At 37.9% G+C, this 16219-nt stretch overlaps 1 long non-coding RNA gene across 2 annotated transcripts in view; it reads right to left on the minus strand.

Moving 5' to 3' along the window:
• Positions 1–1302: 1302 nt before the first annotated feature.
• LOC103478211 (uncharacterized) overlaps positions 1303–16219 on the minus strand; it is a 46290-nt gene continuing 31373 nt past the window's right edge. The window contains exons 5-6 of one of the 2 annotated variants that reach the window (XR_535757.2): positions 1899–1978; positions 1303–1555 (exon numbers count right to left, since the gene is read on the minus strand). This is a non-coding gene — a long non-coding RNA (uncharacterized LOC103478211). Of the gene's footprint in view, positions 1979–16219 lie in introns of both variants that reach the window. The other variant, XR_535756.2, reaches the window with a different exon arrangement.

The raw sequence follows: 16219 nt of genomic DNA on the forward strand, positions 1-16219 counted from the left end.
TGACACATTATAACCACAAACATAAGTGTATTCGATTAGGAATTTATCGTAACAGACAATAACAATGGACTACATGACTGTGAAGCAGAAGAAAAAGATTATTTTTAATCATTTTTACAAATTAACTCTTAAAAGTAAAAACGTTTGTTTGAGGCCATATTTCATCTGGACAGATGAGACCAAAACGTACTGTATGCTTTTGGCTGAAATATAGCACTTATTTTTATATCTCCGATACCATCATTTTCACAGAGGTACGGTGGCAGGATCATGATGTGGGACAGACTTTTGAAGATGGGTGGATACTTTATACAAGACAATCCTGGAGGAAAACTTGCTGAAAAACGCTAATTACCTGAGGGAGGATCATCTTCAAACTGGCAACCCAGTGGTTGAAGGATGAACTCCTACCGCCCCCAAAATACTCTGAAGTTTGTGTTTTATGCTCAAAATGTGAAAATGTCCAGTGGACATGGATATATCTGCCATAACCAGAGAAGCTCTCCACAAATAAATGTTTTTTTTTTTTTTTCATTTATTGCTTCTTGTTTCTTGAAAAACTTCTCAGATCTGCATGAACTGTTGATTACGTCTTTATTCCAAACTGATCAGGTTAAGTTGGATTTTTTTTTTTTTAGGCGAGGTTCTGTTTTGGTTCAGTTCTGTTCTGACAGAGGGGAACTTATTCTGTTACTATTCCAATAAAATAAAATGAAACTAAAATTATTCTAAGGACATAGAGATTTTTTAAACATGTTTTCAATTGTGTCAATGTTTGTGCGTGCAATAATTAGTCACACTCACATGTTTGCAGCTTTATGTTTAATTTGACCCGTTTACAGAATGCAGGAATAATTTCTTCTCCACCCGCCATATTTTCTGTAATAAGTGCTTGACTCAGATTCACTAATGCTGGTTATAGAGCTGAAACGATTGAATTAATTGTGATGAACCAATTATTGAAATCAACTAATTTAATAAGTGATTAATACTGAATCATACAGACTCCAAAAAACAAAACACAATTTTCTGAAAGAACATATTCGGAGCAGTGCTGTGGTGCCAAAACGTTTCAGAAAAATATGTACATTTTGCATTTGAGAAGAGAAAACTCAGCTGCAGGTTCATAATGTTCACTAAAGGAATGCATTTGCATTTTAGGCAATAAAATGTTTTTTTTTTTTCTTATTTAAAAAAATTAATGTTTATTTGCATTATTTAAAGAATTTCTAATGTTTAAAAAAGGCTCAAGTGGTTAAAATAAAAAATTTGCACAATGTGCCAGTTTTTTTGTATCCGATTAACTGATTAATCATCAGAAAAATCAGCAGAATAATCGATCACAACGATTGTTAGTTGCAGCCTTAGTCCAACGTGTGTCAAACGGTTTGTTTGACCAGTGAGACTCAATCTGACTCATCCTGGGCTTTCAGAAGAGGGGGAAAAAAAGTGGAGCATGGCTGCATTACCACCAATCACACACCAGAGGGCAGTGTTCTCCTCAGGATGAACTGGGACTTGCTGCACCGACTGCTGCAATGTTTACTGAACAATCCTGGGAAAAACAACAAAAAAAAGCACAAAGCAATTCCAAACTACAGCAAAGAAAATATGGCTCAACTTTCCATGATTGAAGGGAACATTTGTAATGCATCATTAAAACGATGAATAGAAAACGCATTAGTCACTCTGAGATGTATTTTCAATGAAGGAAGACGTGGAAAAAAAAAAGGGAAAATGATGTATTGCTATGAAAAAAAAAATCTGTGTCAGTAATGACACCAAACTACTTTAGGGTATTCAGCGCTAATTTGCAGCGTTGAAATAAAAACTATCTGCGTAATAGGGCATTAAACGTGACTTAAAGCGGGGCAGGATTCCACGACTCGACTCCTTACGGGAATCTGCAGCTCCCTCGCAACGTTCGTCAGTCACATTGTGGAGGCGAAGGCATCACAAGGCTGCTGCTGAGCAGACTCTGTTTAAAAAAAATAAAAAAATAAATGTTAAGCTTCCAACAATAGGAGGCAGAAAATGTGAAGGGAAACAATTAAATTACGCCTTGCATGAAGTTTGCTTTTCATTTTGTGAGGCAAATTTAGTGCCACGGTTAATCATTATGCTGTTGAACATGATTTGCAAAAAATATTCAAGAGCTTTATGTGCCTCAGTGCCCCTTCTGTATTGAAAAATAATGGGCCTCTATCCAATTAAAAACTGCATTAAATCTCTAAAGTATTACATGCACTTTACTGGTATCTCTTTGATGAGGCTTTTCTGCATGTGCAGATACAGACAGCATACTGAGAAAAAGGGGGCTTTGACTAACCCGCTCCCTCTTAAATTTGGCACAGGGGTCCTGGATTTTATTTATTTTTTTATATATATATTTTTAAAAAAAATTTCATGGGTAATGTAGGTGCAGGCGTGCATTTGAGCTGAAAATGAAGCCGAATTCATCCATCTGGAAGAACTTCCTGATTGACATCCAACAAAAAATAACGCTAAAAAATCCATCTTTTAAGCACCATTAGAAATTTCACAACGGCGATCATATGTGTTTGGATAAAATAACACAAGATTTATGTTTTCCTTCCTCCTTTGATGGGCGGTGAGTCATTGTTCTGCTACGCAGACATGCGAATGGATGATTTATGTTGCCATCTGTTTGCTTTTGATCATAATTTCATCAACTTTATTTTCTTGCAGAATGACATTGCATGACAGGATTTTTGTTTTTTTTTTGCGACACACACTTCCACATGGACAAGCTACACCCCCCCCAAAAAAACTTTACAATAATTAAGCTCCCTTTCCATCACTGTCTCAAAACCAACAACCCTTAAAAAAACAAAAAAGAAAAAAAAAATTGACTAAAAATATGATTACGAGGACAGACTCTCGACCGACTTACACTCCCTCTGTCTGTTCGTGTTAATTAAAAAAGATTTGCAACTACATGTGTCTGCAGATAATCAAAATGTCTTCTGCAGCGGCTCTCCCAGATGCATCGGCACTCCACAAGCTCATTTGCTTGCTTGCGATCTCATGTTTGTTTCGAATTAATCAATCTAACCACAATTGAGTTAATTAATTAGTGTTTTAATGCTACTCTTTATAATTGCAGTCAGATGAGTCTGCAGACAAAGCAATCACATTAATGCAAATACAACTGATAATTGTTATCCAAACTCTCTCCCCTCTTCTCCACCCCTCCATGCAGAAGCTTTGGGGACGATCACAGCTCTTGTTGTGGTGTGAAGTCCTGGGCTTTCCTGCAGTGGCCACTAGATGGCACCATTGAGCAAAGTTTCAGTGTCTTCTTGCGGCTTCCTTGGGTGTTGTTGAATTAGCTGTTCTATATTATCATTACTGTAGTAGAGAGTGCGTCCACATATGCATTGAGGAATAAATGATGATACCCTCACTCATACATGGACGTCTACAGTCATAAAGCGACCTGATAGTTTAAGCAATAAAAGTGGTGTAGCAGTTTGCAGGCATTTTTTCGGGGCGTGGGTGTAGATTTTAAACAATTTTCCTGAGTTAAAATTCTGTAACTGTAACAGCTAAGATGATTAAATGAATGATAATTCAATTTAATACTTTATTTAATTTATGAGTTCACCAAATTCAGTTTTAAACACTTTCAAAGATAATTTCACACTTAGGGAGGGCATTTATCGTATCGCTTATCATTTATCATGATACATTTCTTATAAGAATCTCGATTTATCACTGTCACGATAAATTCCAATTAATTGTGTTTAAGACGCCTCATAACCGTTTGTGTTGTCAGGACTGTTGATTTTCTCCACTGTTAAGTGAGAGTATCAATAAATTTGAAAATATGCTTAAATATAGTTACTGTGAGCAGTTTTGTGATATAAAATACTCTTTATGTGGCTGGTGAAGCATGATGCAAACATTTTTCAAGAGCACTATTTGTGTTTGTGGGGCTATAAATGCTGGCAATCAGTCGCAGTCATACAGATACCTATAAAAGTAGTAATAAGTATTTCTTATCGTCACTTTTGTTGTTATTGCAACAGTACCCCAAATTATCGTGATAAAACTTTAAGTCCATATCGTCCACCCTTATTTCACACAAATTTATCAGTGTGTTTTTATCTATGCCATTTAACATGAAGTTTAACTTTAGAATCAATGGGATATTATTAGTTTATATGATTTAACATATTTCACCACAACTGTGGAACAAACTTCCAGAAAACTGCAAAACAGCTGAAACACAGAGTTCATTTAAAGACATGAAGCCCACTTGTTTAGAGTTGCATTTGATTAGTAGTAACTAGAAAACTGATCAACATATTTGATGCGTATTTGCTTGATATTTGACAAAATGTAGTGTTCATGGCTTGTTTCACAATAACGATTTTAAGATGTTTATGATGTTTTTGACATAAAGCTCTTTGAATTGCCTTGTTGTTGAGACATCCTACATAAAAAAGCTTAAGCTTGACTTAACTATATAGTAATAATCTGAAAACGCATACAGTTCACATGCACCAAATAGTTTATAAACAAAAGGACACCCATGTGTTTCATATTGCTCAGTGTACACTCATCATCCTTCAGACGCGTTTAAAAGCTCAGATTACTCAGTAGCAGACACACTTAATTAATAAGTTTCCTAGTGTTTCATTTTGCTAGCTAAAGCTAGCGCTAATGGCTGTCACAACAGGTGCATCCTCCTTAGTAACACAACTATCAGCTCCTTCACTGCTTTTTCATGAAGTCATCTGCTGTTTAAAAAAAGCAGCAGAAATGGTTTGTGTTTTAGACACGCACTTCACCAAAATATCAGTAAAGGAAAAAAAAAAAATCATTCTGACTTGACATCCACAGCTAACGTTGCCTCAGAGTGCTTCATTAGCATCACTGCTGTCATTTAAAAAGAAACAATTCTGCTTCAACACAGAAACTGACAATTAAATATTTTGTGACAATACCCAACTTTCCCTAAATTCTCACAATAACTCAATGCAACACATCTAAAACAATCAACCTCTGTTAAAGCATCATCTTTAGATAAATTCTGATCAAAATCTCTAGATATGATTCATTATGTAAGTAAAGCAACGTGTGTTTTGAACTGAACCTTTGATAATTACAGATATGCTAAAGTGAAATATTACCTAAGGGTAATATTTACTATATGCCAGATTCCATTTTACAGTGCAAGTGAGTCTGACTTCCTCATTACCATCGACGCTTTCTCAGTAACAAAGTTTTATGATGGTTTTTAGCTTCTGGTGGGTTGATGTATTCAATCATAACACCTCATATATACATCAGCCTCTCTGTTGTATTATACTGAGGCATGTAGTTGGTTTTAAATGCCAATTGCTTGAATATTTATAGCGATGTGCCTGGAACTCCTTTTAGGAGTATCCGTATAAAAGAGTGAGGTGAAAGGTCAACAACTCACAAGTTCATCAATCCTACAGAGAGTTGAAAATAAATTGTCCATTTGAAATCAATAAATTTGATTCAAAATTTATTGAGCACATATGTATTTATTTATTTTTTTTAACTGACTAGAAGCTGATATATTTTTTTAAAAAATTGTAGTTTTTTGGGGGGGGTGAGGGGGCAATTCCGCCAAAGTTGCTCAGTTTGTGTCTGGCAGATTATTATTGATCATAAGTTGGTAAAATAAGAGGTAAAAATGGTAATAATAATGTAACACTCTTGGTTTTCTGTTTTAAAGTTTAAACATGGATCTCCCTCTAAATGTCACTTCCTCCTCGGCGCGAAAGCAGCAAACTTTTTCTCAGTTGCTCTTTTCGCTCTCTAAAAATGTACACCTGTGTGACATTAAAATTTAACATTTTTCTTACAACATCTTCATCATAATCATCAGCGCCATCAGTAACTGTGGTTCATTTTAATAACTCCTGGCTTTGCACATGGGGGGAAGGGGGGTGATGGAGGAACGTTTTGTTTACCCAGTTCCTGGTGTTTTTCAGGAATATACTCCCATCATCCAGCAGAGAGAGAGGGAGAAAGAGGGAGCCATTATTCCCTCATCTCTTTAGTTTATCTCCTCTGATGATCTGCTCAGATAGATATGACAGCTGAATAAATATGCAAACGCAGAGCCGCGGCTTCCACACACTCCAGCTCTGAATTTCCATTCTGCTCTCCGATTTAAGGAGGAACAGTGCATCGCGATAACAATGGGATTCCTCGGGGGAGTCGGATGAATGATTCCTTTTCTTCTTTACCATCTCACTGATAAAACACAGATATCAGCCGAAGAAGAAGAAAAACTCAACACACTCCTCACTCATTTGCTAATTAAAAATCTCTTTTCACTAAATCTGCCATTGATACTTTCTGAGGAGATCTTTGAATATCAGAGAATAAAAAATGGGATTCATGAAATCGTCTTTAATTAACTTCAGTTGATGGTGTCACTACTTCTTTTTTTTTTTTTTTTTTTTTTTTACTCTTTCTACCAGCTCTGCTGTGTCCTTCAGAATCTCCTCCGTTTGAAGTCGGGATGAAGCGATCGCATCACAAATGTTTTCACTTAATTACCTGAGAGCTTTTACAGGATGGATGTGAAATGACAGACGCCATAAAATCAGATTATTGGAGTGTAAAACTCTCATTCAGAGGAGAATATTCAGTATTTTTTCCAACGTCTTTTCTTTCAATATCAACATTTCATAACCTTTTTCCCCCCCCACTATGTTGCAAAAACGCTTTTTAAGCTCTCTATCAACATTTGATCTTCTTTTTTTCATTATATTGCAAACGTAAGCTCTCAATGTCCACATCTTAAACTATAAATGAAATAATTTGAGACTTTAATTAAAAGAAACAAAATACGATTTAAAAAAATCATTTTAAATGTTAAAAGGAAAAGAAATAATTTTTTAGAATTTGGATCACTGCTGGACTTGAGCAACATATGCTGCCTTTTTATAGCATACTGGTGACTATCTCAGCTTTAATACTTTGGGCTTTCGCCTGGCCCCCAGTTCCCAGCATGCTTTGAAAACATGTAAGTCTCTTTTCAATCAGTTTTTTTTTTTTTTTTTTGGAGCATGGCATCGATACTGGCTACATCTGTGGCTCTCTTTGGCAGAAGGATCGCCTTGGGAGGGGGGTCAGATTGACCCAGCTTTAACGCAAAACTGGGGGAAGAAAAAACGAAAAACAAAAAAAAAAATGAGGGAGATAACAAAAAAAAAAAAACACGGCTTCTCTATATTTAACCAAATCTGCAGCTTACTCGGGGAAAACACATGATAATGATATCCTCTTAACGGTCCTTGCTAGCAGAATTACAGCAGCAAAGTAGGGCGGGGGGGTAAAACGTGGGACCAGAGAGGAGGCGCGGTTATTACAGCGCCGTCATTATGTTGTGACTGTGTTTCTGGCCTCTTTCACCTTCTGCGGTCAAAAGATCAGCGCTACAAAATTAGCAATTAACGCAGCAACACTGACTCTTTCAGGAAAAAAGAAAAAAAAAAAGCCCAGCATTACCATAACATCCCTAAATAAGCAGTCGCTATGTGATTATTTTCCTGTTGGTTTGCTGCTTTTTTTGGGGGAAGTGGATTTAGATTTTTTCTTTTCTTTTTTTTTTTTACCTCCACACACTCGAAGAAACGTGTCAGTTCTTCTACGTCCAGCTGCTCTAAAGTGAATCTAAAATTAGATCCATCTTCACTGGCAGGTTTCTTGTTGTATTTTTTTTTTTTTTTTTTTTTTGCTGAATCTTAATTAACGATTAGTTAAAATTATTCTCTAACTGCTTTTTTTTTGTCCTCGGTGGAGGATGGTCTGTTATTTTAATTAAGCAGAGGTCAGATTTATTAACTCAGCAGGAGAGTGTGTGGAGTGAAACTGTGAAAATCAGCAACAATGTTACGCTCTCTGCCACTCAACGTGTCGATGTACGTTTTTCTTCTTTTTTTTATCTCTCCTCCTTCGACAAAACTGAGACGAGGAGGGAGGAGAAGCATTCTGGGGAGGGAGACAATGTTTATTATGCTTTTGTTGTTTATGCATTTATTAGTCTCTGCTTTCCTATGTGACCCTGATATTTGGGAGGGGGGAGCTGAAGAGGATGTTCCTACTTTTTTTCCCCCAGTGATTTTTGCATCAAATCAATGCAAAAAACAAAGAAAAAAACAAACAAAAATGTTCTGCATTTTACATTTATAACACCCAACAATAAATTTTCTCGCCAACATACGGACATTAAAACGTATTTTTTTTCTTCTTCTTCTACATTGAATCCATTAAACCCAAAATAGAAGCGGCTCCAAAAGCCCCACAACATGCGGTTCATGTTTTCTGCATTCGTTTGTTAGAAATCTCTGCAGGGAAAAGATTGCAAAGTGCGCTACACGTCTGTCTGCGGCCTTGCAGCAATTACTGCCAGAAAGCTTTTGACTCCTCGTGATAATGCGATGCCTTTCAGAAAATTACACAGATTTCACATCAAACGCTGAGCATACCTCGGCGGCAGTTGGGAGCCTGGAAGAAAAAAGGGAGAAAAAAAAAAATCCTGACATTCATTCGCCCAATCCTATAAACCCCCCTGCACCCCTACACGCCTCATCCTCCCTGAATCTACAGTAGGCTTTATTTGTCTGAGGGGGTGAAAGACAAATGGAAGGGAAGCTGTTTGCTCTCCCTGGTCAAAACTGTAAAAATCTTCTTAATGAGTTATTTAGCGTCTTGATTTCAGAAAAGCATTCCTAGAAGCATAAAGTCACCGGCTGGAAGACGAGCTCTCCACTCTGAGATTATGTATATTAATAGATAAGATGTGACAAGGTCCTACAAATTATATTTGTAAATGTGTACACTGTGAAACACTTAAAGGTTTAGCTTAAAAATGAAGGTTCAGCTAGAAATTAGTTTTAGTTTTCATTCGGAATTTGAATGTCATCAAGTTGATTTTAACAAGAGACATGTTGTCCAAACCTTGATTTTTTTTTTTTTTAAAGATCTGTTAGCTCATTAATCTTTAACTTAATAGTTTTCACTTAATACTGTAAACCAAGTAAATATTTTACAATATACAAGAAAACTGCCCTCACCTCGTTGAACAAGAACACATTTCTGTATTATTTCACTCATATGATCAAGTTAAAATACCTACTTGTTTTAAGTTGGTTTTAAATTCTTCAGTCGTAGCCAACAATGACTCGGGGAGTTCATTTCTCTGCCATTAACACATTTAGCAGCAAATACATGAGGTTGATTGACAGCATAAAGATCCTCCTCCTAGCTCTGAATGGTTGTTTTTGGTGCATTTCTTCAGACGGCAATAGTAGCTCAGGAAATAGGAAATGGATCGATCCATTCACAGATTATCTGTCTCAGTACAAATTGTCATGACATGAGTTATAATAAATATACAAGACATATTTTTATCACAGTAACATATTTCACCTTTAATAAAATATCTTTGATTCAGGTCTGTAAATGAAGGAAACCTCTAAAATATGCAGGAAACCGGCCCTTCAGGACCGACTCTGGACACCAGATTTAGTGACAATACCCAACTTTGGACAGTATTCCCAGTCCATGTGCTTTTATCTCGATGATGCTCACTGTAGCTACATTTGAGTTTTGTTCCTCACTTTTCACTCCAAACATGAGCGACCTTGTCACCACAATCTGGTACTATTTATATGTCACCACAATCTGGTACTATTTATATATGGTGCATTCAGTGGTCTGAAAAGTATTGCATTTTTGAATTTCTAACTTGATGATCACTAGTGAGGGCTGACTGAGCTCCTGTCGAGTCCCAAAGACTCACTGGGGGAACAAAAACGTCAAGAAACGAGGAAAACCCTCGAGACTTTCGCACTACACTCAGAAACCAGCTAGAGACCCCTTCGGTTCCCAGACCCGTATCAGTTTTCAGTGGGGCGAGATCACGTGGAAAAACCAACCGGCAATTTCTGAAATGGCTTAACTTGTTTTAATTGCGCTCGTTACTTTTCTTGCTGGAGGTTTATTGCTATCAGATGATCTGCCAGTCTCCGTGTCGATCTGAGCTACATATTTTCCTTTTTGGAGGGCCGGACTGGACGGGCTCGGCGCTGACTGATGCTCTGTGAACGATAGTCGAATCTAGCAGGTGCATTCGGCTCGCATGCTTCTGATCAGCACACCGCTGCACTTGTCTTCTTGTAATAAGCTCCTTCAGAGATCAGTATGTACACCCCCCCCACCTCCAACCCCTTCTCTTTCCTGATACGATCTGGAGTATGTAGTTCTCTCTTTCCCTTTTATTCCCAACTCTTTTGGTTTTTCTTAAGAAAATGTCAGTTTAATCATATCTTAATGCTTTGATAATGGGTTCTTTTACACGGGCAAAGAACAGTCGCTTCAGTGTCTTACAAGCCCAGGATGTGGAGGGAAGAAGAGAATGTCTCTAAATTAAATTTACCCCGTCCCTGCCTCTTCAACCGCGCACATGTGTTTGTGAGTGAGTGTGTGTGTGTGTGTGTGTGTGTGTGCGTGTGTGTGTGTGTGTGTAACAGTAGAAATTGAGTCTCTTTTTCACCCTCTTGACAATCACACAAAACATGTAATTGTTTCCCGTGTGTAAGTGAGGACTATTAATATTTAAATGTCAGCTTGCCTGATTTAAATAATTGTGAGCGTTTAAGTGGAGACTAAGAAGTGTCATAGCGGGTCAAAAACCTGCCTTTTACCTAATCGTCTTGTGTGCTTTGTCTTAACCGATCTTTTTTTATTTTATTTTTGTTTTACTATGACTCGTCGAGCTACTGGTCGCACGAGACTTTGTTAGTTTTCTCCTCGGTAGATTTCTATCCAGCACACGGAGAAAAGACTAGTATGTCAACAACAAACCGCCAGAAGGAAACCGCGAGAAGACACGAACGCGCAAATAAATTATTTGTAAAGTGTCACCGCTTGCTAACAAAAAGGAGGAAACGGTCCCCCGATGGAAGTGAATGTGCGACTGTGCAGGTGTGACGCCAGCTGCTGGGTCCCTGAACACACACGCACACACGCACATACACACAAAAGTTCCCTGTCATTCACAATGACAGGCAGGTGAGGCGGCGAGCGCACACTCACACATTCCCTTACATCAACTACAAGAGCACCGTTGTTAAGGTGTGTGTAGCTCCAACTCCAAAAAACGAGAACTGTGCGCTGAACTCGTTCCGAGAGATGTGCGAAGGGAGAAAAAGTGGGGGGAAAAGTTCTTCACGCTCTGGGAAAAAAAAAACAAAACTAAAAATATGAACCGAATTGATTGGATGAGGGGAAAAACCAGTGGTGGATCCATAGTGCCACCCACTTTCAGCCATTTAGACGGAGCGAGAGGGAACGACCGCGGGGCATATTTAAACAGCCCTGTGGCTTTTCCATGTTGCTGTCAGTCTCTGAGACAGAGGCGCTGCTGGCTGCAGGCTGGTGCTGACCTACTTGTGACTCGTTATTGCACTAAATTAGAGGGTTGGCTGACAAAAAAAAACACAAAAAAAAAAAACAGTTCCACAAAGGAAGTGGCAGAGGGGGAAGAAAAAGAACCGCAGCAGTAAGAACAAATAGCCATTTCTGCTGGAGTTCTAATCAGTACAGCAGAAGCAACCGCAAAGCACAGGAGAGGTCGGGTTTTGGGGGGCGGGAGGGGATCCTGCGTGCGTAAACATTATCTGCGTCTCAAGATGGATCCTTGACTAATCCTGCTGTCTGAGCTCGGCGTTCCCAAGATGCTCCGAGAGGAAAGAAGGAACTCTGGTGGAAAAGGGGGGCGGAGAGAAGGCCGCAGATTTAACGGGAACCAGCCAGTTCGGTTTTCCCGTGTTGGTTCAGGGGTCAACGCCAAGGCTTTATTTGGACCAACGTTGGTCCAAATGTTATACTACGTTACCACAGACCTCGCTGTGTTTCACTCACTGCGTTTCTATTACAAATGGGAGCAAATCTTTGTCGATATTCTGCTAATGTTGAAAATAAAACACAATTTCACAATTCTGGTCTTTTTCCAATAAATAATAATGCGTGAATATGTTTGTTCATGTTCATGTTCTTTGATCATGTGACTTGTATGCTGTGAAAAAAGTGCTTCTGTTGCTATTCTATGAAATACATCTATTTGGACAGAGCTGAAAAAGCACTTCATCCTGGGGCAAAAATGCTTTCCTGAAAAGTGAGCTGTTTTCGAAATCACTGTTTCTGTTGAGCAAATTTAATTTTGTCCTTTCAATTTTCACAATTTTATGGTTAATGGAAGCACATCTACTGTGTTTTATGATACAAGGAACGGAAAAAACACTTCTCAATGTATTTGTTATATAAATCTAAATCTAAAAAGTGGGGTATGAATTTGAGTTGAGCCCTTTTGAGTTGATATTTTGTAGTTCCAGCTTTTGCTGCAGACAGTTCAAAACATTTTGAGATATTAGACATCAGTAAGTTCTATCACATATTAAAATTTAGGCCTGAACTTTAACTGGGTCATTTAAAATATGAATATGAGTTAAACTAACCCAATCAGTTTAGTTCTATCTCCATGTTCAGGGTCACTGAGAAACAATTGTTTGCTGAAGGCATGGACTAACATTTAAAGGGCATAAGGTGCAAGCTTCTAAAAACAGTCCAAGCATTACAAAAACTACCTTTTGGTAAGTTCATCTCTTTTGGTGCCTGGAAATGACGCGTTTCCCAAAACCTCCAGATTTTGACCTAGCAACCTCACGTGAGATCCAAAGTATTTGTTCAGCTGGTTTCACTGCTGCATGCGCTGTACAATGGCTGCTGGAAAAGACAAGTGTTTAGTTGTTGACGTCTCATGCAAAACCCACTTGTTGCATTCTTGTTGGCTGTACAGGAGGCTCCACATATGCTTTTCATAAATGTTTGGTTGTTTAATTGTGCCTTTGTTTGCAACAATTTTTACTTGCTTGTATAAACTTTGAGTTGAGGGGTCTGGGGGGTCAGGAGCAGCTTATCTGGATTTAAAGTGACAGGAGGCCCTCAAACAACTCATTTTGAAAGGAACTCAAATTAAACAGATATGAAACAGAATAAAATCTCATTATCCAAGAATAATTTTGTGCAAAATAATTTTTCCTCCCTTGCCTTCTCATTTGCCCAGAGTATCTTCTGTGTCCCCTGTGTGGCTTTTGGTAAACGGCGGACTGAATTCCTTATGACATACATCTTGCCATTATTCCACAAAGACCAAAATGCAAAAAACAAAACAAAAAAACCTTCAAATGCACACTTTTACAAGGCACTGTCCTTATTAGAACCATAGTGACTTTGGCCAACAGTACAGCATTACCATTATGCAAAAACGCATCCAACTACAAGGAAGAAATTCCCCTTTTATGTTTTAATTAGTCTGTTTGCATTGTCCGCTACTGTAAGCAGCAATTTTGGTATTTATTTTCTGAAACGCAGGCTGCCACGTCGCCGTGCAGCTCGGCGCGCGGGCCGCCGTCCTCTTTGATTCGGGCTAATGGAGTCCCACCGAGCCGCACAATACATATGAAAAGCTTCTAATTCCGAATCGTCTTAAAGGAGCGCGGCAAAACGAGGATGCCTTTCACAACGACGCGTTTGCACAACACAAGAAAAGGAGTGAAAAGACAAGAGAAAAAACTCAATGTAATTCTTTTTTTTTTGTTCACGTGATCATTTTGCTGCCATTCACATGGAATGATTAAAGGGACTCTACTTCTTATTGATCCCTGAACAAGCAACTGTAGCAAATCAAAAGAGAATAAGAGATTCACACACATTAGCGTCAGCCCAAGTCATGATCGTGGATGCGTAGTTTTGTGGTTGTGTTACAGCAATAGAGTCACTAGAAGCACCATGAGTCATCATTATGAAATACCATTTTGCAGGACAAGCTTTGGACAGACAGCCAAAATATCTGGAACTCATCACCGTCTGATTTTAGGACCATAACTGACATTAAAATATTAATTTCAAGGCTTAAAATGAACCAGAATTATTTGTTTTAAAATATTGTAATTGTTTTGATTCAGTTTGAAGTGCATTGTTCCATGTCTCTTTTTTTTTATTAATTACAGAACTACGGTTATAGACGCATTGCAGCATAATGTCATGCTCATAAGATCCTGCTCTCCGTCTCCCTCCTACAGGGCAAAAAAAAAACTGTTAGCCAATGATGATACCATTTGGTTTTTAGCTGTCAAATTGTCAATATAAGTCACTAAATCTTAAATATATATGTGATATATATATATATATAAAAAGAAAATAAATGCAATGCTTTGCTACAAGTGGATAACAAGGTCAGGAAAAAGTAAAAAAAAAAATAGTGAGGGAAAGGGAAGTAGGTCAGTTATGCTAGCTTGACTTTGACAACCTTAATACCTAGATGTGCTGCAGAATTCGGTGTGTTTCAGTTTGGTAAAAAAAAAAAAAAAAAAGGCAACCCACACAGCAACTCTGAGGGATCGTCTTGAGAGCAGGTGTTTAAATGAGCTGATCTTTTACCTCTGTGTTCAGACGATCACTTATAAACATGATACTGCAACGGAATGAATGTTCAGTTCTTTGTGTGGGAAGTGTCTTTTGATGTTAAATATTAGTACATTAGTGTTGTTGTCATCATTTAGTTGCTATGGCAACGAGTCAGCGTAGCTTAGTCAACACAGAAAGCGAGAAAAAAAATGCAAGTGGTTTTGAGTTGTTGAATGGTTTTTATGGGTTATTTTACCCTTCGCTGTGGCACACTGCACTAATTAATCACAGCTACAACTACAGGTTTTGTTTTCTTAACAGACTTGTTCTACCGCTGGATGGCAAGTAAAAGATTAACCTTATTGAATTTTCGGATGTGAACAGTTACCGTATTTTCTGCATTATAAGACGCACTGGATTATAAGGCACATCTTCAATGAATGGCCTATTTTAAAACTTTTTTCATATATAAGGCGCATAGAATAGACGCTGCAGGAGAGGCTGGAGTTACGTTATGCTTCCACTAGATGGAGCTGCACTAGAGTGAATGTCAACAAAACAGTCCGACTCTGGTCAGTGAGGAGAGTTTTCCGCAACTGGGCCGGGGCGTGGCCGGACGATGGTCACCCTTCTCTGTTTGCACACAGCATGTTCGTGGAGAACGTGGTGCTAAATGACCTGCAGATGACCTGATTCTAGACCAGTGTTTCTCAACCTTTTTTGGCCCAACGCCCCCCTAGCCTTTGTCCAGGTCCCTCACCGCCCCCCACCAAAGAATTTGCAGGCTACTTTGCACTGACCATTATTTTATCATTAATATTACTATCACTATTGTAGATGTTTTGATTTTTATGCTTGTTTCTGTATTTATCATCAAAAATAATTTCCCAGAGAACAAACAAGTAATGTGAATAGAAATTATTGTCACAGGTGTCTATGGAGAGAGAAACATGGATTATATCTTTATATAGATCTGTCTATTAATTCATAGATTAACAGTTTTACTGGACAGAGATTACAAAGAATAAATCTGGTTCTTAATCAAATCCTAATGAGTCAAATTGAAAGTGTCATGGAGTCATCAGCCTCATGACATTAACACTGACATGAAAAATAATATTGAAGAAATAAATATATCAAATCTAATTAAAAACATAAACAAGTGATCAGTTCGTTACTGTTATGGTCTGTAAAATATATTTATTCTCAGTACTAGATGTGGTCTCAACAAATCCATGACATTTCAACAATATTATTTTACCTTTTAGCTGGATTTAGTGTCTGTTTATTCTTTCCATACAGTCCTCTATATTAATTATTGCTCGATAGGTCTTGCCATACAGGTTTATTCCTCTGTATTTACATTAGTTTCTTAGTTTATTCTTGCATTTTGTTCTTCATTCATTTCCATTTAGTTTCCTTTTATTAGTATTATCCTCTCTTGGTTTATTGCTATGTTCACTTTAGTTTCTTTCCTGTTGCTACATTTATTTTATTGTTTATTGACCGTCGGTAATCTCATCATTATTTAGGCTGCGCCGCCTAAATAAACACATGATGTGTTTCACATCATGTTTGGATTTTTTCACTGCTCAGCGTCGGATTTTCTGTTTTTATGCCATAATTCACATCTAGTTCGTCGCTCTGTTTTATGTCCTGCTTCTCCTGTTTCAGAGTTTTGCGCAATGTGCGCGTCTTTTCTTTTTAAGCCCCTAAGGTGCAGGGCGGTCGGGAA

The sequence above is a fragment of the Poecilia reticulata genome, linkage group LG16 (assembly GCF_000633615.1).
Source record: "Poecilia reticulata strain Guanapo linkage group LG16, Guppy_female_1.0+MT, whole genome shotgun sequence".
Classification (NCBI taxonomy): Eukaryota; Metazoa; Chordata; class Actinopteri; order Cyprinodontiformes; family Poeciliidae; genus Poecilia; species Poecilia reticulata.